General features: G+C 43.2%; 1 protein-coding gene across 1 annotated transcript in view; it reads right to left on the bottom strand.

The window, feature by feature from the left end:
- Positions 1–24,252, bottom strand: part of cntfr (ciliary neurotrophic factor receptor) — a 286,782-nt gene that overhangs the window by 77,315 nt on the left and 185,215 nt on the right. The window lies entirely within an intron of this gene.

Here is a 24,252-nt window from a genome sequence, read left to right as displayed (position 1 = left end):
CTGCATAACCCTTAAACCGCCCCCAGTCCAAGCTTCAAGTGCTAAAGGAAAAGAGGGGAAATGTAATAACCGCCCCTGCCCTCCTTCCAGATTAAGGCCCTTTCTTACAGCGCCACTGGACCGTGCCCACCAATGCTAGAATTGAAACTGATGACTTGGACTGGTTGCCAGGGTGACGCATAATATAACCCTTTCCCATGTGCCCTGCATGTGAAATGGAGGACAGTTTAAGCCCCATTGGGTGCTGAGCGCCTTCCTCTCCTTCTTCATCTACATCGTCCCCCAAAGGCCTGACAAACAAGCGCCCATAAGAAACAAACAAAAAAATGCTTATAAAGCTCACCTCTGGCCTCGCCTTTGAGCATTGAGCATTGATTGCGCTAAAAACTGCACTAAGCTGTCAGCTTACACATCGCTCGCGCCTTTAGTGATTGTGATTAAGCTGGCTTTGAGATTTCTGACAAGGAAGGAATGGTTAGGAGGTATGGTTTAACATGACTGCGGCTCCTTGTTATTTCCCTTTGCACTGGTGGGAACTTGCAATGTTCAAGGCCTAATATAACAGACACAAATTGAAGAACATTGGAGAGTGGTTTTTAAACCTTTTCTAAGGCATCTCAGTGGTACCTGATTATGCAAGCATCACTATTACTGCTGCTCATATCATTGACATTTGAACAAACTAAAGTGTTATTACTTTTAAAAGTAATTAGACTTACAATTGTTGGCTGCCGTATGATGAAACGGGCAGAAAAGTCATACAGACTTACACTGAAGGAGGGACCTGAGCCTTATCTAGGGACCAGAATATCATAAAGACTGTGGGCTCTTTTGGTTTGGGCCAGTACGCAACCACCTAGCAACCATCCTAGCAACCGAATAGCAATTTTGTCATCACATTTATTTATTTTTCAAACATAAACAAGTGGAAAAATCTGTCATTGCAAGTAAAGGAAGACAAAGTACATTTTTCATAATAAGAATTATGAAAACAAATGCATAATATCTTATGAAAAAGAATCTTGGTTTAAGGATTTTAGATATTTTTACAATAAAACAAGAGCAAATAATCTTAACTACTACTGTATGTACTAACATTAATATATGTATGAAACAATGAGCTCATTGTGTAACTAGTGTATGTGTAGTTTTGCAAAAATTAGAAGATTCACATTTTCTGCTACAGAAGCTGAAGTATGTTAGGTTTAGTGGTAGGGTTAGGGTTTAGATTAGGGTAAGGGTAGGGTTGGGTTTAAGGTTAGTGCTTAGGTAAACAGTGTTAGGTGATGGCATAAATGTTATCTAAATATACATTTCTCATTTAATGCACACAGGCAACATGTCTTCTCAATCTCTTGTAAATCATTTTCATTGTATACTGTTTGTTTGATTGTTGTGTCTACAGAGTCTGCTCATCTCTGGATTAGAACCCTGGCCCCCGATGTCTTAGGTACTTTCTTTACCTACTACTCTATCTGGATCTTGGTATTATTAGAGGCTCAGGGCTTTAAGGACTTCAAGCTGTTTTAAGTCTTAAAATGAAACTGCTGGTAAGCCTGTTCACCTTGTGTGATGCCCTAGGTGGTCCTTCAGGGTTAAGGAAGGTTAGGTTAACTTCAGATGAAATGAAATGCAGGTACTTTAAATGTAAGTATAATGCAACAACAGGTGTGTACCTAATAAGTACATTCTACATACATATGCAAAAGTATAGCGTTATTAAAGACACCTAATGAACTGGGTCCCAAAATACTGATTAAAAAAATATATGTTGTTCAATTCATTAGTCACCAGATGAGAATCAATTTCTAATTGAGTTTTGCCCCAATGCTGAGAAAACAACAAGCATACTGATCAAAAACAGGGTGACCACAAGCCACACATTAACTAATTGATTGGAGTTATGACATTCTTGTATTAATGGACTAAAATTTCTATAGTAAGATGCGAAATAAAGCACTGATTCTTGAGTATTGTAAGAAAATAGGCAAAAGAACTGAAGAAATAAAAGTTTATTAAACATGTGCTGACTAAACATATTCACTTCTACTTCTCAAAACATGAATCAAAGACAGAAAATCTGTCAGGGCTGACAGCTCATAGTCAGTGGCGTCACATGCTCATTGTTTCTGGTGGGACACAAACAATTAACCCAACATGTCAGGGGTTGCATTAACTGAAAATTCTTCATCACATCATTTACAGATTTACAGTGTATATTGGCGGATAATTCCAAATGCAATTTTCACAGATAATTTGTTTTTTAAATAACCTAGTGCATCAGTTTTGCCTTCATTCTCTCTCTCTCTCTCACACTCCCACTGTGTGTGTGTGCCTTGTTTCTTCCCTGGTATTAAGAAACGTATTAACAGTCACCATCACTATTTACACCTGGTAATATGGGTCTCTTTTGACCAACTGTGTTCAGATTTCGAAGAGAGGGTCTTCTGTATGAATACATACACTCACTGAGAAATTTGTTATGGAACGCTATAGTCCTAAAGTGCATGAAGTGGTCTTCTGCTGTTGTAGCCAATTCGCCTCAAGGTTCTACATGTTGGGCATTCTGAGATGCTATTCTGCTCACTACAATTATACAGAGGGGTTTATCTGAGTTAATGTAGCCTTTCTGTCAGCTCGAACCAGTCTGGCCATTCTCCGTTGACCTCTCTCATCAACAAGGTGTTTCTGTCCACAGAACTACAAGAACTACTGCTCACTGGATGTTTTGTTTTTTGGCACCATTCTGAGTAAACACTCGAGACTTTTTTGCTTGAAAATCCCAGGAGATCAGCAGTTGCAGAAATACTCAAACCAGCCCATCTGGCACCAACAATCATTTCACGTTCGAAATCCCTGAGATCACATTTTCTCCCCATTCTGATGGTTGATGTGAACATTAACTGAATCTCCTGACCCGTATATGCATGATTTCATGCATTGCACTGCTGCCACACGATTAGATAATCTCATGAATAAGTAGGTGCATAAGTCTTCCTAATAAAGTGTGTGTATATATAAAGCTCACTCAAGCCTGTGTTACTTTTGAACACACCGAAGGTCAAATATGGACAGAGGACCATCTGGATGAAGACTGACTTTGATATTACCTGATTTTATTATTCTCTATTTTTTTTTTTAATAAATATCTGACAGTGTAGACAGTAAGTATGGATACAGCTGTTAAATCTCATAAAACATTTTTTTCAATTATTTATTCCTTCTGTCAGGACATAGTAATAATATTTATTTTAATGATACATACTTATTTCTATTTCAGTTTTTCTTAAGTGCAATTGAAATTGATGACTTGTACCAGACAATTAGGAAAAGTAGCCACTAAGTGCCCAACATAGATGGGAACTCATTCAATACTGTTTAAAAAGCATCCCAGGGTGAAACTTCAAGAAGTTGGTTGAGAAAATGTCAAGAGTACAAGCCTGCAAATTCTAGGCAAAGGGTGATTACTATTATTAATGGTAGTGTATATTGATGATCTATATGAAGTATTGAATTATGCTCTGAGAACAGATGGTTTTAGGAGTAGTACATGGCATCATTTTGATAAAATATAGATAATATAAAATGAAATTACACATTTGTGTTAAGAACATTCTAGTAACCATCTCTGATTAATTTCAAAGTAGATGTTGCTATTCTAAAATGGCTGGTAAAACTGTGGCATGTCTTGTCCCATATCTCAAGAAACTTACTCTCAGAGGGAACACATGGATAGAAAACACTTGATAGTAAAGATAGTAAAACATTTGTTTGAGAAGACAAGGGGTCCAGAAGCATGATGCGTTTGACATTACTCCTATGTGCGTCTAGGCAGCCTCTTCTCAGGAGGTGCATTCCTCCATAGAGTTTGGACTGCAGGAGGTCTTCCTCACCCTCAGGCCAAATGGGCACACTGACAGCTCACAGACCCTCGTCACCGGCTGCTAAAAACACCGGAACCCTCGTCTTTCACTTCCCCACCCTTCCCAAAAGAGAGTGCATGGCGGTCCACTAAGAAGAACATCTCAAAGGCATTCTCCAAAGAGACGAAAGCCGCAAAACAAAGGAAAGTTGCTTTTCTGTGAGAATTTGCAGCCTAGCAACACCTCTATTGTTCCCTTTATGTTATTTTTCTTTCTTTTTTGCCTTTTTGAAGGCTAGAATGTTCACGAAGTGACAAAAAAGACATATCTCAGCAACAAAAAAGCAAATATCTCAGCAATCTTCCCTTCGAGTGATTTAATCTAAGCTACCAATGCCAAAACATTAGCTGGAGGCATGGAGGCTTGGAGAAACTAAACGAAACAAAAGTGTTACTTAAGTCTTTTTGATTACACAAGTGCTGTAAGGAAACCTAATGGGGCAGTTGTTTAAAATGCATCTAAAACAAAGCTATTTGAGTGAATCTCACAAAGAAATGTTGAGGTCATTTTTCATCCCAAAATATATAGAAAAAGATATACAATTATATTTTGCATAAGAAAGCCTATGCGTTAAACATATTTAATGAATCTCTTCCCCACCCCCCTCCCTCTAAAATGACTATCATTACTGCAATGTGGAATAACTTACTGTAATACAACAATAATATCATTATCCTGTTTTTAAAATATTTTTGCCATGATGTATACTTACAATTTAATTAATTGAATTACAATATACTACTATAACTATACACAATTTAAATAATATACCTACTTTATTTGTATTATATATAATCATTATAAAACTGTGGGGGATTCCCGCAAGGGTGACATGGGCAGTTGCCTAGGGCAGCATCTTGCGGGGGTGGGTGGGTGCCCAAGGCTGCGGCATTGATTGATTGATTGATTTGAGTGTGCAGGGTTGTTGGAGTGGGTGTGCTTGGTACTTTCGTATCTTTTGTATTTCACAGGCCTCTTCTTTCTTCTCATTTGAATGCAAGAATGTGCAGAAATCAGGGCAGGACATAAACGTCTCATTCACTGATCACAGTATGGTCATTAAGACTTCACCCTATGCGGCCGTAACCCTTTAGAGTGCTTCCATATCATATGCAGGGCTGGTAAATTATTCCCTCCAAACTTCTGGAACAAAAAGTTGAATTGAAGTACTATTTGTAATAAAAGCTGATAATTGCAGAAGTCAATGAAGAGGGGCAATTTAGCTGTCAGACAACATACATTACTGGTGGAAAAACACCTTTGCCGCATTCCAGAGTCCTGCTTTTTTATATTGGTGCAATTTAAATTAAACATAAGAAAACATTTGCCATTGACCTTGGCTGCTTATTCTTTAACCCCACTTTACATTCAAATCCTACCTGTCACTCAGGGTGCTGAAACAGCATCATTTGCTATTTTGACCAAGTCTGTGATCCTGGTCACATCAGGTAAGCTCTTTCACCAACTTTGTGATGGTTATACATTCCACCTGTTAAGCCATGCCTTCACTATATGACTGTCAGTCTACTAAATGTATATGCATAGAATAAAATATCAGATTTTACAAATAAGAACAGAAGAGGGATTCATTTAAAAGCGTTTAATTTTGGGGCATTTTGCCCAGAATACCCGTTCATATTTGACCCTGATTTAATATTTTTGCAGTAACTTACTCAGATAATATATATATATATATATATATATATATATATATATATATACACACACACAAGCAATATCACATGAGAAAGAGTGTGATATGGCCCTACATCAGCACTGCTGTGATTTGGCCGCAGACACGAGGTAATCACAGCAGTGCTGATTTAGGGCCATATAGCACAATTGAGAGTGTGATATTGCTTATATAAAACATTTCAATGAACAAGTACATTTTTAAAAATGAGGAAAAACTGAATACGGTCATAAAATCACATTTGTGCATGGAACTACTTTCTTACATGACGGATCAGAATCTGCCATTGCTGGTTCAAAACAAATGATGTGTCCAAACCTCAGTTAGTAATTAAAATATTTTACTTCAGAAATAGTATCACGGCTTGTGCTGTTTCAAACAAGTTATTGGATAAACAAGGATAGATATGAGTGTGTGTGTGTGTGTGTGTGAGAGAGAGAGAGAGAGAGAGAGAGAGAGAGAGAGAGAGAGAGATGGAGTGTGTGTGATCACCTGTTGCCACACCCAAGCAGAGATGCTGTCAGCTTTCTGAAGATCAGATTTCTCAGTGGAAAAATAGCCGTACAAATGGGGGTAATTCTCCCTATTTCGCAGTAGCCGGTAAAAGAGTCCTTCGCCATTCTGAACAGTACTTTATCTCCTATGTGGAAACTCCAGTAAGATGTAAGTAATGAGTTGTGTAATTAATCAGTCTGTTGTGTCTCTCAGCTGTGATGAGACATAATGCTGAAGTTGTTTGTTTAAAGCTATTTACTAGCTGTAGTTGTGTAGTAGTAGTAATAATAATAATCACGGAGCACTGTTGTATGTAAACAATGACTGACGGATTCAGATCACTTCACGTCACCAACTGCTCATATTACACACAATAATTATCTTTTGCCACAACCTGCTGGCTAACATATGTAATGATCATTAGTTTAAGGACAACACTTTTTGTCACTGTATCACTTGCACAACAAAGAATGGCATTGCTTAACTTCTCATACTGAAAAACTATTTTGGGCTTGATTTACAGTAAGAAAAAACAATTCTAAACATCCTTAAAAATAAATATTCAACAAGATACTGTATATTATCATAAAACAAGGCTAATTGTCACACACAAATAGATCTTGTTACAAGAATGCTTAGATAATTCTTCTCGAAAACTAGACACATTTTTTTTTTGTAGCAGACCTTGAAATTTTATGTGCAACAGTTAAATCTGATTTTAAACAAAACATGGAGTGAGGGCACATTCTTACAATTGATAATTCTGGTCAACAAAACGCAAATGAAAGGCAGCTCTTTTGGCCCCCTGCGTGGCTGTCTGTCTGCTTCCTAATCAGAGACCATTAAAAGAGCAATGCAATGAAAGATGTGGTTACAGGGGTCAGCTGACAAATGTCAAGCTGGCAGCCCACATGAAAGTCGACCGAGTGAATCCCAGGCGACCACCACTATCATCACTAACTGCTGATCTGTCAAAGGCAGTGCTGACCACCCCCCTCTGCCAGCATGACACGTCTGGAATGTGAGCAATGTGCTCGGCAATTGGAAGCAGAGGCGAGAGGAGCGCAGGGGGGTGGGTTTGGGGTTCAGGTTGCATCGCAGGGCTTCTACCTGAGGAGAAGTACGGGTCAGCCGCAGGAAATGGCTAATGTTGTCTTGGTCGGCACCTAATGAGCCGTCATACTGGACAGATGATAAACAACACTAAATTAGGAGGCCTGCTGTTTGTGTTTTGTTTGAAAGGTTTCACAGTTGTATTGATTTCACATGAATTCTTCAGCACAAAACAAAGACCTGTTCTCTTACGAGAGGTTCTCTCGTATTGCGTAAGCTAGCTTACGCTACGGGAAAGATTCATCTTTTCTGAGATATTGAAGCCAAAAAATTATCCTTAATTTTGTATCCATTGTCAACGCAGTGCGGCAGCTGCAGACCTTAAGCGGGCTAGCTATCGAGCTCATTGGTTGCTCTGCGGCAACTGCTGCAGCCTATAGACGAGCTTGGGCGAACTCGCATCCAATGAGAGGCGTCTGCGCGCTCACTGCATCAAAGCCTGCCAAAAAGGGCGTGACTAGAGTGCATATAAGCGTAAGTTCGTAGGCTGGAACCCTGATTTTCATCTCTTCAGCGAAGCTCTTCGCATCACTGAACCGGAAGACGCGTCGCCGTTTGAGGGGCATCAAGCAAGCGTGGACAGCGCTCAAAGAAGCCAGCCGTCTTCGCCACCTTCAGCCGTCCTGCGAGCTATGCCATCCGGCGACGTATCCTTTTTAAAAGCAAGCTAGTTCTTAAAGAACTTCACAAAAGAGTACGAGCGTCTTTTTTAAGATGCCTCGCTCCACTTGCGCCTCATGCCGCGCTCCTCTCAGCACCGGAGACCGCCACATCATCTGCGCTCTCTGCCTGGGACTGGGGCATGCAGAGCTCGCCTCGCCGAGGCGGATGCGATCTCTGCGAGGAGCTGCCGATGTCGACCCTGCGGGCTCGACTCGAAGTGCTCAGGACCGAGCCGCCGGCGCCTTCCGTTCAGCCGCGAAGAAAAAAGCGGCGCTCTCAAAGGCTGCCGGAAAGAGTGGTAGAAGCGATTGCCTCACCGGAGCCCATCCCTCGGGCATCGCCTTCACCCTCCCCGCCCACCCGGGACGTGCAGTTGCCGCCGAGCGGCTGCTCTGCTGCCATCTCGGACGAAGAAGCGGAGGATAAGGGCTGTTCCATCATGGCTTCGGACAGCGAGGAGTGGTCAGCACGCCTCCTCCTCGGCCCAGGAATCCAGCAGGACCCGTGCCGGAGTCGAAGGGGAACTAACACGCCTCCTCACACAGGCCGTCGACTGCCTCGGGCTCGAGTGGTCACCGCCCCTTGAGCAGGCACCCAACAGACTTGACGGCTGCTTTCTACAGAGCCGCCGCCAGCAGCACCCGCTACCCGGCCGCTCCCTTCCTGCCGGAACTCCACGCCAAGCTTTCCAAATCATGGAACGCGCTTTCTCGCCAGGGTCCGATCCCACGTCTCCACCTCTCTTGCTTCGTGGACGGCGCCACTGAGAAGGGCTACGCTTCCATCCCTCCGGTCGAGGATGCGGTAGCAGCACACCTTTGCCCGCCCTCCGCGAGATGGCGGTCTAAACCAGTGCTCCCGTCTAAGGCCTGCAGAACAACTTCCGCCTGTGTTGGCCGCGCCTATTCCGCCGCCGGCCAAGCTGCATCTGCTCTGCACTCTATGGCCGTCCTAAAGATCCTCCAAGCGGACCTTCTGCGGGAGTGGGATGAGGAAAGCAGGCATCCAGAGGCAGTTGCAGACATACGGAGTGCTACGGACCTCACCCTCCACGCTACCAAAGCTGCAGCCCAAGCTATAGGGAAGTGCATGGCCGCGCTGACTGTGACCAAGAGACATCTGTGGCTAACGCTAGCCGACATGGGAGAAGCAGAGCGATCTACGTTCCTCAACGCACCGCTCTCTCCATCCGGTCTCTTCGGCTCCGCGGTGAGTGGTATCATTGACTGGTTTTCAGAGGTCCAAAAAGCCACACAAGCCATGAATCTCTTTCTGCCTCGTCGCGCTAGCTCCTCTGCAGGCCGCCCACGTGAGCCTCCTGCACGAGCCTCTTCACAGCGCCCAGCTCAACAAAGCCAGACTTCTCAGCGTCGACAGGGCGGCCGCCCTCGATCGCGCTCAGACAGCTGCCGCAGACCGCCGCCCCCCCGCAGGCCTCGGACTAGAATTGCGCTGAAACATGAACAACCGAAGTCCTCCTAGCTTTGTTGACAAAACGACGGATCAGTCCCGCTGCGGCCGGACCACCGTCAAAGCTTCGCCCCCCTGTCAGTCCCCTTCCTTCAGGCTACTACAGTGGTAGATTCAGCAGCCAACAAGCCGGTGTTAACGCCCGCTTGCCTGCACTCAAACGCCGTTTTCACGGCGATCCAAATAAATCTGGTAAAGAGCAAGCATGCCAAATGTTGTGTAAAATGTGCCCACAACCCAGTGTTCACCTCTACACACAAGCATTACACATCCCGTGGCCCTATCACGGCACACTCACATAAAGCGGTTACGAACCGCTCGAGTGTTAGGGTTAATAAACGCACCCACGAATCCGTGCGCGTGCCCATTCTCTGGCCGCTCTGTCACACGACCAGCCTTATGTGTAGAAAATGTGCCCACAATCCAGTGTTCACCTCTACACACAAGCATTACACGTTCCGTGTCCCCATCAGAGCAAACTCAAAAGCGGTTACAAACCACTTGAGTGTTAGAGTCAATAAATGCGCTCACGAATACGTGCGCGCGCCCATTCTCTGCCCGCTCTGTCACACGGCCAGCAAACACTTCTCTGTATGTAAGTCCCGTGCCCGTGACTATGCTTGCGTATCACTTAACAGACGTGACTCTTTCCCCATTCACCTCAATCGGAAGTCACTCACAGAACAGCCTGTCCATGCTGTCTCGCGAGCAGTCCAGCATAAGCACAGTAAGCGCTCACACATTCTGTTCAGCTGCTGTGTGCGCAATCAGAGCGATTTGGCCACTCACCCTCTACCATTACGCTTCAAAGCGTGGGAAGATATTCCAGGGATATCCGAATGGGTGTTAAGCACAATAAAACAGGGCTATTTGCTACAGTTTGATCGCCGTCCTCCTCGCTTCAGAGCGGCTCGAAACTACTGTGAACACGGAAGCAGCGTGCATGCTTCGCTCAGAAATAGCAAACCTTCTGTGCAAAAGGGCCATAGAGAGAGTGCCGCCTCCCTGAGCGAAGTCGGGGTTTTACAGCCGTTATTTTCTTGTCCCCAAGAAAGACGGCGGCCTCAGACCAATATTAGATCTCAGGGTTTTGAACAAAGCGCTTGCAAAAAGACCGCTCAAAATGCTTACAACCAGCAAACTCCTTGCGCATGTGCGCCAGGGGACTGGTTTATTTCTCTCGATCTGAAAGATGCATACTTTCAGATTCAGATAAATCCCGTCACAGGCCATTCTTGAGATTCGCTCGATGGCCAGGTTTATCAATACACCGTCCTTCCGTTCGGCCTGTCCTTAGCACCCCGTACTTTCACGAAGTGCATGGATGCGGCGCCACACCCCTGCGGAGTCAGGGTTTGCGAATTCTGAACTATTTGGACGATTGGCTGATTTTGGCACAATCACATACGGAGCTTCTGTCTCACAGGACAGTTCTCCTCAGTCATCTGAACAGTTTGGGCCTTGCAGTCAATTGGACCAAGAGCTCACTACAGCCCAGTCAGACAATTTCCTTCCTTGGAATAGAACTAGACTCAGTGGCAATGACGGCTCGCTTATCTACACAGCCGCGCCGTGTGCAGCGACTAGCAGCGTCATTTCAGATGAACAGCCTCACACCTCTGAAGAAGTTTCAGAGAGTGCTAGGCTACATGGCCTCAGCCGCAGCAGTACTTCAACTGGGTTTACTGCGCATGCGCCGCTTCAGCATTGGCTAAACACCCGCGTCTCGCTGGGCTTGGGCCACAGGCCGCCAGCCAATCAGAGTGACTTAGACCTGTATTTCAGCTCTGCAGCCCTGGACAGTGGCCGAGTGGTATCAGCGGGGAGTGATGATGGGAGCTGTATCTCGCCGAAAGTCATCTCGACAGACACGCCCAACACGGGTTGGGGCGCGGTCTCGCGAGGGCTCTCCGGTTTTTGGCCTATGGTCAGTTCAGGAAAAGCTCCTTCACATAAATTGTCTGGAAATGATAGCGGTCGAGTATGCGCCGCGGCGCTTCCTCCCGATCATTCAGGGTCACCACGCCCTGGTCCGCTCGGACAACAGGTCTGTGGTATCCTATCTAAACCGTCAGGGCGGTGTCAGATCCAGGAACCTCTTCCATCTGACGAAATGCATACTGAGTTGGTCCCAGCGCCACCTGAACGACGGCTCAGACAGACTGTCCAGAGACAATATTCCCCCAGGGGAATGGTCCCTGCACGCTCAAACAGTCCAGACGTTATGGCGCATATTCGGCAGAGCAGAGATAGACCCCTTTGCGTCAGAAGAGAACTCTCACTGCCCAATATTTTTCTCGAAGCGAGGACGCCGCTGGCCCAGGACTGGCCCAACCGCCCGCTTTACGCCTTCCCTCCCGCCTCGCTATTGCCACAGGTAATGCAGAGGATCAGGAAACGCGCCACTCGGTGTTCCTCATAGCCCTGCGCTGGGAGAATAAAACATGGTTCCCGGAGCTTACGCAGCTGTCACTGACAGCCGTGGCCCATCCCAGTGAGAGCAGATCTCCTCTCGCAAGCTCGCGGAACGATCTGGCATCCCCACCCAGAGCGCTGGGCGCTACACGCGTGGGTGATCAACGACTACCCGTCGCTTTGCCAGAAGGAGTAATAAACACCATCATACACGCAAGAGCCCCCTCCACGAGAAGGCTCTATGCGTCAAAATGGTCTGTGTTTTCAAAATGGTGCACCGACAGAGACCTGGACCCACGGACATGTGGGGTGTCGCCGCTGCTCGTGTTTTTACAAGAACTGCTGGATAAGGGCAGATCCCCATCCACGCTCAAAGTGTACGTGGCGGCCGTCGCGGCGTTCGCTGAACCCCTGCACGGCCAGTCACAGGGTAAAACGAGCTGGTCATCCGCTTCCTCAGGGAGCTAGAAGGATGAACCCTCCGCGCTCCCATCGGTTCCTATCTGGGACCTTTCTATAGTTCTCGAAGCTATGAAAGCCCCCCCTTTCGAACCGCTTCAATCCGTGGATGTGAAACACCTCTCACTTAAAACCGTTTTTCTAACTGCCCTATCATCAGTTAAACGGGTGGGAGACCTTCACGTGCTATCTGTCAGCGCTGCATGTCTTGAGTTTGGACCAAGTGACTCCAAGGTCATTTTAAAGCCTAGACACGGCTACGTCCCCAAGGTGGTTGGTACTCCTTTCAGAGCACAGATCATTTCCTTGTCGGTGCTACCAGCATCAGATAGCGAACGCGACGCCAATCTCCTTTGCCCAGTCAGAGCACTGAGATTGTATTCTGCGCGCTCCGCATCTTTCAGAAGCTCCGAGCAGCTTTTCGTTTCGTTCGGAGGGCGCACCAAAGGTCTCGCCGCCTCGAAACAGACACTGTCCAGATGGATAGTGGACGCTATTGCTGCCGCGTACGCGTCAAAAGACCTACCATGCCCGCTAGGTATTAAGGCTCACTCTACTAGAGGCATGGCCTCCTCGTGGGCATGGTCCAGCGGGATTTCCATTCATGACATATGTGTGGCAGCGGGCTGGGCTTCCCCCTCCACTTTTGTCAGATTTTACAATCTGGAAGTACCCGCTCTGCAGGCTAAACTGCTAGCGGTTTAATACGCTACAGCTTCCCTGGTGAGCTGCATTAATGGGACACAGTCCACACAGACCGGCACCGCCGCTCTGTCTATGTGCTTATGTACTACACACACACTGGCCCGCACTCTTGCCGGCCAAATATTAATTCCCCACTCACAAGGGCTCCCCCGGGTCCCCCTTAGTTCCCTGGGGCTCATGCAGTGGATGCTTGGCGCGCACGGCGTTGACAAAGGGTTCCCGTGGCGTAAGCTAGCTTATGCAATACTGAGAGAACCTCTTGTAAGAGAACGAATCGGTTACTAACGTAACCTCGGTTCTCTCTAGATGAGGGAACGAGTATTGCGTAACCGGCCGTGCTCGCGCCACGAGCGATTTTTCGCTTCATTCAATGAAAACCAGGGTTCCAGACTTACGCTTATATGCACTCTAGTCACGCCCTTTTTGGCGGGCTTTGATGCAGTGAGCGCGTGGACGCCTCTCATTGGATGCGAGTTCGCCCAAGCTCGTCTATAGGCTGCAGCAGTTGCCAATGAGCTCGCTAGCTAGCCCGCTCAAGGTCTGCAGCTGCCGCACTGCGTTGACAATGGATACAAAATTAAGGATAATTTTTTGGCTTCAATATCTCAGAAAAGATGAATCTTTCCCGTAGCGTAAGCTAGCTTACGCAATACTCGTTCCCTCATCTAGAGAGAACCGAGGTTACGTTAGTAACCGATTCGTTTTCTAGCAACTGCATTTGCAGGAATACGTACAACATATTTTTATATTTTTGCTGGTTAGTAAAGCACAAAATCAAACAAGTATTCTAGTGCTGCTGCTTTTGCAATGACCCATGCATATTGTTGGGTGTAATCCAATTACAAGTAATTCGTTGCTGTAATCTAATTTCTTTTTAGAAAAAAGTAGTGTAATGCTACTGTAATTTAGTAATAAGTAATAGTGTAATAAATAATTAGTGATGTGATTACCTTGAATAAGTGAGAATTTTTGGACTGGCCCCATTCAATTCCATTCTAAGTGCCTAACTGTAACCACACTTTTCCCTTATTTTTAATTATTTTATTTTTAATAAATGAGGGTAGTGTCAAAATTGTTTTGTGATACTCAACATTATGCCATGAATGCTATCGACTGAGCTTAACTTGTATTGAACCGGGAAGATTCCTTTAACACCCTGCTTTACCATGCAACACTTTATTCTTAAAATCAAAATCAAGCACATTATTTGGTCTATGCAGGCATTAATACTGTAAGAGTTTTCTCTAAATAAAATCCTTAAGAATCTTGTTTTTGCGTTACATTTGTGTATTATCATATTTAAAAAATTTATTACCAATCTGCTATTTAAAGACCAATATTACACCTTACTTTTTCATAAATACCTTATTTATATATATATATATATATATATATATATATATATATATATATATATATATATATTAACTGAATGTGGATATCCTAATTAATTTGGACTTTTGTCGGTTTGTTGTTTTAAGGAGGTTGTTACCTTGCACTTACTGACCTTATTCCACAATATCTAAATCTGATTCTCCTTCTCGATTTCAGTAAAATAAATCAAGCTTTTATGTGACTTGTCTAAAGGTCCAGGGTTTGGGGGGTGGGGTCTTCGAACAGGAAAAACCATCATAATAAATTAGCCACAGTGCATGTCCTGGGCCGAAAGTGCCTGGCTGGCATCTTTTCAAGAAACAGCTTTGCTCTGTCTGTGCATGCATGCAAATTCATCTTATGCCTCGGATTCTAATCGAAAGTCCAATATAAAAAAGAGCCCCATAAATTCCATACTGAGATGCTTGAAACGTAGTGACAGTGAGTCTGGGCCTATAGGAGGCAGCTGCTATAGACAAGCTTAATGAAATGTTCTCTCACAAGAGCCGATAAATCATCAATCTCCACAGAGTATGTACTAACTCATGGTGCTAGCAGCTGATGAACCAGACTTTGTCCTGCCCCCCCCCACCCCCCATGCAGGAACAAAACAAGGCCTTACTATTCTTGCACTTTGTTTTATCGGGGAAACATTTCTCCCTCTCAGCTATATGTTTCGGCAAACGGTAGAGACTGACAGAGCTTAGCAAATGGGACAGGAAAAAAAAAAAGTCAGCAGTCTTAAGCCAAACCATTTCAAAGCTATGCAAGGGCAAAATCCACTGTGCTAAGGTGACAATAAATCTGAGAGTTATATACTGTGTGGTGTTAACAGTCTGTAACAATCCATTTAACAGTGAAAGCTGTTGAAAAGCATGGGATGTACTCTGTTTTTAAAAAAAGCACGGCCTCAATAGCTTTTATATGGCACTTTTCCACTGCACGTTACGGTTTGGCTCGCCTCAACTCTACTCACTTTACTTTTCTGAGCTTGCATTTCCACTGCAGTTTAGTGCCTCATCAACGTGGGTGGGATTATAGGCTGATCATCATAGTTGCACCGCCTCTACTGCCGTGACATCATCTTAAACACAACACAAACTGACCAAAACAATAACACAACCGCTAGCTGTTAGCTACTAGCTCATTGTGCTGCATAAAGCAGTTGTTGCATGGTGATTTTACACAAGTGTAACAGTTAAATTGGCCTGGTTGTTTTAGAAGCAAGCTTCCAGTAGCTGGTCAACTAAATAAAGTGTAGATTCCAAGCAGAGTATAGAGTTAACGTAACAAAACATACCATCCTCCATCGTGGCTGAGTCCAGGGCATTCTCCCTCCCATTGCTCGCCGGTTAATATAGGGTCCATTTGGTCGAACCACTTCCACTTTTCCTTGATGGTGCTGTAGTCAGTTTTTTTTTTTACTTTTCCCTACACTATTGGTAGGTCCGGTTGTAGCCGTGTGCGGTCAACAGCTGAGACACTTCCTGAGAGACATTAACGTTTCGCTCATCACTAACGAGTGGACTGTCTGCACATTGTTTATTGACCACGGCGTAGTTTTGTGCACAGCCATTTATTTTTTCACAATTCGAAAGTCATGTGATCAAATTATACTGCTAGTTTTGTTACTAACTTTAAAACTAGTGGGTTGATTGGAAATCCAGTGACGATGGTAGTGACGATTCTCCCTGACCAATCAGTGATCTGCAGGATTTTGACTTCACATTTAGTATCGGCTCGGCTCGCTTGGAACCTTGACAAAGGTGGTACTAAAAAAAGTATCAGGTACCAGGTACTATCCACAGTGGAAAACGGCAAAAAAGTGAGTAGAGTCGAGTTGAGTCATGTCCAGTTGTACCGTGCAGTGGAAAAGCCCCAATAGAGTAGGTACTGTTGTTTTCACTTAATGTGTCTATGGTCGGGGTGGTCTGGTAAGGTAAACCAGCTCTCAACTGCTTCAGGTTTAGACAATTTTCTTACACATGAAAAAGAATAATTTAGCATGGGTTATCCCCCACAGGGTTTCCCTGCTAAGAAAATGCTTAAACCAGCCTAAGATGTTTTGCTGGACTTAGATGATCTCCCATCCTGCTCAGTCTGGTCTATTTGCTGATTTTATAGTGGTTTGTGGCACTTGTCAGCTGGCCAGGCTATTAAAGAGGTACCAGTCATTATTCTCTCTTGCTAACAGCTAAATGCTAAGTGTGTTATTGACACTGCTGAGACCAACAGAAAAACTTGTCCAGACCAATCAAAGCATTTCCAACAACCCACATCACATCTGGGTCCACATTATCACCTGCCAACTTTTCCCTTTGGCCTTCTGTGGTCAAAACTAGACCAAGATTATATCCACTTCAGTGATATCACACTGAAAACAAAAACCTCAAACTCTCTGAAGGGAATTTCAAAGGTAGTGAATACAAGTTGTACATATGCAGTGACTAGAGCGGAGACCATCTGTACAGGGCGGAATACATGAATAATACTCGGAGACTGTAAACCTCAGGGCTGTAATTTTATACTGAAGCCATTAGTGTGCGGTGCAAAAAAAAAAAAAAATAGCAGTTCCATTTCCACAGGCCCTGCACTGTCCCTCAACCATCAGGATATTCATAGAGACAAAAGGCATGTTGACGAAATTCTGAAGATGTGAACAGTTTGGGTTAGTCTATAGGGAATTCCTCGGATAAGGTTTGGTTCTGTGACCTAGCTCTAAAGTGAATCCCGGATTCTAAACAGTGTTTTGGAAAATAGACACAATTTGGAGTTGACAAAGTAGACACAATGTAGTGTAGACAAATCATTCTGGAATTTTATTTATTTGTAATGCATTTTATTATAATCTAATTGCTGTCTATGTAAAACAACTGAGCTAAAAAGTAGATCTTCTTTGTGATTGTTTTTTCAACATGTTTCCCACACTTTGCAGCTCATTTTTGTCCATTGTCTCTCCTGACATCCAAAGAACTAGACTGACAATTATTTTTGTGACCTCTACCCATTCAGTCACAAAGTTAAAAAACCCAATGCAGCAGACAGATATTTGACGGGGAGGGGAGGAGGGGGAAGTCATGAGGGGCAGTTAGCCTCTGAAGTGGGCCATCATGAGGGCCTAATTTGACAGATATGGAGGGAGGAAGACTGATGATTGCTGGGCATGTGGTGGAAAAACAAAGAGGGAGGGACTGATGGATGAAGGAGGGGCGGGAGAGGTAAATGGACTGTCCTAGAAGACAACAGCATGGACGAAGTAACGCCTGAACTGATTGGTGTTTGGGTGGTCCTTCATCCACTGTGGACTTTCATGAGAAGAGCGTCTCTGTCTGGGAATTTTTTCTTTGCCCTACATTAACAATAGCCTCAATTGCAAGGAAATTGTCTCATACTGTAGCTCTTTGTGGATATCTGTCAGTCTATGTTTAAAATATTTGTAGAGTTCAATCATTAAAATGCATGACTTGTTGGTAAACAAGAGTGTCTGTGTTTGAAAAAGATCTCTCTTGACAAGGATGTCATTAATTGAGAAAATTGGGCAATGTGTTTGCACTTACTCTCACTACATTAGCAAGTCAAATGCTAAACTTTGATGTCTCTGTGTCAAAAAAGGATCATATAACATTCAAAGGCATGAAAGCTAACACTAATGAGAACCTCTAACATTCTCAATTGGGGTTAAGGGCCTCCTGAATACTAGTATGAAAGGTGTGGTTATAAATAGTTGATGTACTGTGTGCATCTAGCAAATTTCCATTTCTTTAACTGCTCTCTGAGCCTGGCCTAGGTGGTTTTCAGCTGGTCTAGCTGATCTCAGCATTGCCATGTGGAAAAAAACCCTCTTTAACCAACTTGGCCAGGCTGGGAGACTGGCTTGACACCTTGGGTTTAAGCAGTTTAGGCTGGTTTAAGATGGATTTCAGCTGTTCTAGCTGGTCTTCCAACCCAACCAGTTTACAAGTGCCCACAACCATATTGATTGTATCTAGAAGTAATTTGTTGAGCTGGGAAAATCTTGCAAGTGTCAAATTTGCAGTTGCTAAGGTTAAAGTTAGGTTTACGGTAGGAGTAGGTGTAAGGTTTCTTTGGCATTCCAAATAAACACAGTGAATAAATGTTGTATGTGACTCTCGCAAAACTTTCCAAAGCCTTGCAGTTACCTTCTAGAAACGACCGACCATATCATCTCTGATGCTACTAAGCCCTCCAAATAGTCTACGATTATCCAGCAGTCAGGACGGACAAGCCTCATTGGAATATCAAGCTGTTCATCAGTCCAATTTTCCTTTTAAATCCACTTACTAAAAACCCAAAGCTCCAGAACTGTGCTTTAATGGTATGTTTTTATGTTAAGAGTCTGGGAAGTTTGCGTCCAGTCTACAGTAGGGTGGTGCTGGTGGACAGATGCTTTAATGTTCCACAAAGAGGCAAGGGATAAATTGTACTCGCAAAACTTTCCAAAGCCTTGCAGTTACCTTCTAGAAACGACCGACCATATCATCTCTGATGCTACTAAGCCCTCCAAATAGTCTACGATTATCCAGCAGTCAGGACGGACAAGCCTCATTGGAATATCAAGCTGTTCATCAGTCCAATTTTCCTTTTAAATCCACTTACTAAAAACCCAAAGCTCCAGAACTGTGCTTTAATGGTATGTTTTTATGTTAAGAGTCTGGGAAGTTTGCGTCCAGTCTACAGTAGGGTGGTGCTGGTGGACAGATGCTTTAATGTTCCACAAAGAGGCAAGGGATAAATTGTACTCTTTGTGTGGAAGGAGTTCCCTGTCATTCTACAGTCATGCTAATGTTTCTAATGTGATAGTGGGCTCTAGTAGTCGGCTCTTTGCTCCCTGCCTTTTCCCTCATGTCCCCCCTCCCTGTCCTTTCCCCAAATCCCTTCACATTCCTGTACCCCGTGTCATCCGCAAGGAACAGCCAGTATTACATGCTTGTTTGTTCCCTTTGTCATACAGCCTTCCAAGCTATTAGGGTCCAAGTTAGGAGGGGGCAGTGGTTTGTGGGGTTAAGGACTAAGAAAAGAGAGTGTTGTTAGGGGGAGGGTGGTGGGTTTCTACCCGAGACCACTAAGCTCAAACGCTGGCTCACATTCACCCTAATCCTCCTGATCACTAGCCATTGTTTCTGATCAGTAAGGAATTTTCTTAAGCAAAGCTCTCTTTGACTAAAAAAATAGGAACATAGATCAATATGTGTACTGCAGACCAATGGTGGAAGGCATGGCAAACCGCAGATCGTTGGGTTTTATCCACTGGAAATGACAACAGATTTTTTTCTAGACTCACTCTTGTTTTAAAATGATGAACCTACAGGTTTTCAGCCACCTACTTCCACCATAGACACCTGCATGCTGTATGTGTACAGTGTGTCAGCAGCCTCCTTATTATATGAGCAGCCTGAGCAATTGAGCTGAAAATTGGTACGCCAAGATAGTCCAAAGCTCTTTGGGTCGAGCAGGGATGAGAGTGAATCAGCTTAAAATACCAAGGTAATCCACTCTGACAGGCCCAAACGCTGTTGGAATTTAACTGCATTTTGGTGCTTCAGGAGCACATGGCTATTCAGAATTGTTTTCATACTGTTTTCGTCCATCAGTTCGCTAGATAATGGCAAAGGCTGGTGGAGTGTTCAGGATGCAGCTGCACTGAGGTGAGAGTTTAGTAATGGCCTCTAATATGTGTGTCAGGAAAGCCATTTGGCAAAAAATATCACAACGACATGATGGTATTTGGGGATGGATCAGTTCCTGCCTGGAAAATGTAATACACAATAAAGTTGGTCTTGGGAGTTGCTGCTTCATGTTTAATTAGTGACTGTTAACATTTAAATTTTAAACCAAGGATTAGACATCCCAGTAAGAGGATTAGGCCAAATTACCAAAGGGAATATATTCAAGGCTTAAAATAAATAGTGGAATTCATCCAGATGCAGAAAGGAAAACCAGAAATGTTTCATTTCAGGCAATTAGTTAAGGGTGGGTGGTTCCTACGGATACCTGCATGTGATTGGATTGTAAATCTCATGGTTGCCATGTGAAAGGTGTTTGGCAGGCAGATTCCTTACACAAGGAATGCCTGACAGCTTCACTTATCACTTTGCTAGATGGACACTGCTATTCAAAGATGGAATGCCTTGATTTCAACTAGAATTTTAATCGGCTTGACTGCTTCAAGGATTCTGACCTATGGGACCAAGAATCTATTTCTACCATAGATTTCCAAAGACAAATTTAGAGTTGTGGTTTGTCTAAGAAAGACAACTTTAAGTAAGAAACACTTGCCAGTCCAGCTGAAAAGACCAGCTTAGCTTTCCAGTACAACTTGTGTTTTGAATGCAGGTGTCCTAGCTTAACCATCAAGACTTATTTAGTCAACCAGCTTAACCAGAACATTTATATGGGTCAACCAGCTTACGTTATGGTGGTGAATAGTATGGCTAGCCACTGGAAAATAAATCAAAATGAGATCTTGTTAATATCCAAATTGTTTCTCCTAGACAGCAAAACAGCTTAGCTGAGAAGTCTTTCTCAGCAGAGAAAAAAGTCCCTTATAATCTCATGTGTCTCTTCCAGAATTTCAGAAGAAATCTCTTCAAGGTTTCATATTGTGCTCAGATATGCTATGACACTTTTGAGTTTGCACTCAAAAGTATGGGATTTCGATCTGAACTGAAACAAATTGATACTTCAGCTAAAGTCTACCAGCTAGTCCAGCTCTAACTACCATAAACCAGCTTAGACCAGCATGGAAATTCCTGCTGGCCTGGTAGTCTTTTAGGCAGGGAGATATAAAGCGGATAAAAATGGGTGGAAACAGTTCTAATGGGGGCAGCGGCACAGAAAGTGCTCTCTAATTTCAGTCTAATTTTCTTTGAGAGGAAAATGACAGGTTAAGTTGAATGGTTCCCCTTAATATGTACCATTTCCCCTTACATTTTCTTTTGCGGTGTTCTTGTGAAAATATTAGGCAGATTAACATTTCTGATGGGTAAGCCAAGAAACCCTCCAGTAGTCACATTGAGGACTTAATTTCTCCACCGCAATGGCAACATAAACAATCCGAATACTTATAATTAGATATCACGACTGTGTTGCAACTTTGGAACATGCTCAGGCCAAGTGAAAATTAGTCACAGTTCAACAGATGTCTGTAATTTTTGTAAAAAGGATATGAAGTTAAGTAAAGGTTTGCAAGCCAGCTTCCACCCCAACGTAAACATTCCATCCCGCAAAAGCCCAGAAGTGGAGGATTTTGTGCAAAAACGACATTCCTGATAGCGAAGCTTTCTTGGGTTCATCCCAAATGACAAATCACATACTTAGTCAACAGACAGTGGCCATTTGGGAATGTGTACCAGGGTTGCGCTGGGTGCTCCAGACGTAAGAATGAATGAATTCCATTGATTCACTGGACCATGAATAGACTCCAGATAGTTATTCCCCCACTACAGCCGCCATGTCCCCAAGCTTTCCTTTGAGCTGAGCACCCTCTCTTCTGTGCACCATCAGTCAAGTGTGTTGCTGTTTTGCAGGGATTGTATTTTTGTTAACCACCAAAATCTCATTATTTTGTATGACTGTTGTATATTAAAATGCTGTATAGGCATTATACATAATATAACTGTACAAATGTGAACAGATACAACCACCTTGTACCGTTCACTGTTTATATGCACGCTGCTGCATGGGTCATTAATACTTAACATGGTAAATTATTAGGGGTATAAGCACAAAGTGCTGGAACCTTATTGTTATTGTTTATATTTTCTGATTATTAAGGGTTAAGGCACAATTTAATATTTTTGCTAATAAGTCTGGAATCGTAAGGGCTAAAAATTATGTTTCTGGATAAAATAATCATATGGATTTCCATTCATAAGTCATTCAGAAGATATGAGCTAATATATTTATATATATATATATATATATATATATATATATATATATATATTATAGTGTGGCTATAATGACTAATTGGCCTGTATCTTGTGAGTGCATTGTTCAAACTTAAAACAAAAAACAAAACAAAAAAATAACCTTAAAAAAACTAAATTTTATTAACTTCCAATGCAAGAGGACACTATAAATAATAATAATGAAACAACTCTAATCTGTTAAATTCTATGTATATTTACTGCATTATTTACTTTCAGACCTTTCTATTCATGACCATACTGTATATGACACAACTAGACCCATTTAAATATTGTATTTGACTCATGCTTTTATCCAGGGTGACTTATTGTGCATTCAATGTATTCATCAGTTCCCTGGGAATCAAACTTACAACCTTAGTTGCTAGCACAATGCTCTGCCAGTTAAGCTACAGAAACCTCTTTTTTATATTATTGTATTGCTTTATAAAGAATTATAATAGACACATTTTTTCTACTCAACTTCCTCATAGATTCTAAAGAAAACTTTCCACACACTGCAACTTGAAATTATAAAGTTCTACTGTATACACTGTGCAGCATAATGTATGTTTATGTCAATTTGCTTTTTTATTGTGAAAGCCAGAGATTTTAAAGCCAGAACTTGATTGTATCAGTTACATATGGCTATTAGAAACCATGAAAATATAACCCTGATTCTGAGAAAGAAAAACAAGTCAAACAGACATATACAAGCAAAGGCATTGGCACGCACCTCCAAATAACTGCTCATTATCTGCTTACATTCTGACACTGCAGCCTGCCTCACCCCATACAACACTCAGAAACGGCCTTTCTGGATCAGCAAAGCAACATGTGACTCGGGCAAAATATGCAATTCTCATTAGGCTGTGGACTTATGGCTGTGCCAGACCCCGAGTTCTCTGTCTCAATTAATGGCAGCGACGTCCGCAATGAGAACAAATCACCTGCGCTCTCCAGACAGTCGGCTTCCGTCTCCGGACAGTCGGACAGATTCACTCACAGACATCTGGTCCATTTACAAATTGGAAAATACAATTTAAGGGACAAAAGAAAGAAACATCAAGAGAGGACTCTGTGCAGAATGAGGATGCTGCAGAAATCAAAGCAGATTCTCCTCTGCAATTCTATGGGTCTGGCCCATAATTAATATTGTTTATCAGAAGCGAGAGATGCTCGTTTTGATTCACCTACTATTATCATCCTGTCACTGTACGCTGACCTGTCAATAATTCTGTTGCATTTATCAATACATTCAGATTCCTCATTTCATTTTTATTATCATTCATTCATTATTGATTCATTAATATGCTTTCAACCATATTGTAGAAAAGAAGCAGTGCATCATTGAAGACCTCTTACAGGTCTTTTGTGTGGATAACCGCTGATGTTTAGCACATGATGCATGTAGAAATGCAAGCTAAGCTATTATAATTCACTATTGTTATCTTCGCTGAATGTGTGACATTCACAATGTGTTGCTGATTAAATATAACACATTCAGCAGTAAATAAGTTAAAAATGTTATTTTATGATCAGGGCTGGACTGGGAAGAGAAATTGGCCTGCAATATTACATAGCAACAGGCCCTTACATAGCAACTGGCCCTCGCTGTACTTTTCTGGACATAACGCATAACGCGGCGGCTCATTTTAGCTTATTTAGCCCATTCGACCCACTGGACTCCTCGGTTCTCCTGATGGCCAGTCCTACACTGATGCCAGATTACCAGTCTAGCCCTGCTTATGATTCCTCAAGTAAAAATCTAGTTTTGAAGCAAACCTTCTGTTATGCAAGGGATTGTGAGGAATAGTAGCCGAAAATCACATGAGGATCCACACTCTGAAAGTCTACCGGAAATGGAAGCGCAGCGTAGTTCTAGCGGGAAAACTAGCAGCTGTACATCATCACATCATTAGCTGGGTAATTCCTAGCCAATCGCATGTAAGCCAATTCTGCTCACAATCTATCACATTGCTGTTTCAGTGTGTTAACACAGCAACCTCCACCA

Source organism: Xyrauchen texanus, chromosome 44 (assembly GCF_025860055.1).
Source record: "Xyrauchen texanus isolate HMW12.3.18 chromosome 44, RBS_HiC_50CHRs, whole genome shotgun sequence".
NCBI classification, from domain to species: domain Eukaryota; kingdom Metazoa; phylum Chordata; class Actinopteri; order Cypriniformes; family Catostomidae; genus Xyrauchen; species Xyrauchen texanus.
The sequence above is the reverse complement of the archived record's forward strand: the minus strand, read 5'-3'. Positions and strand labels throughout refer to the sequence as shown.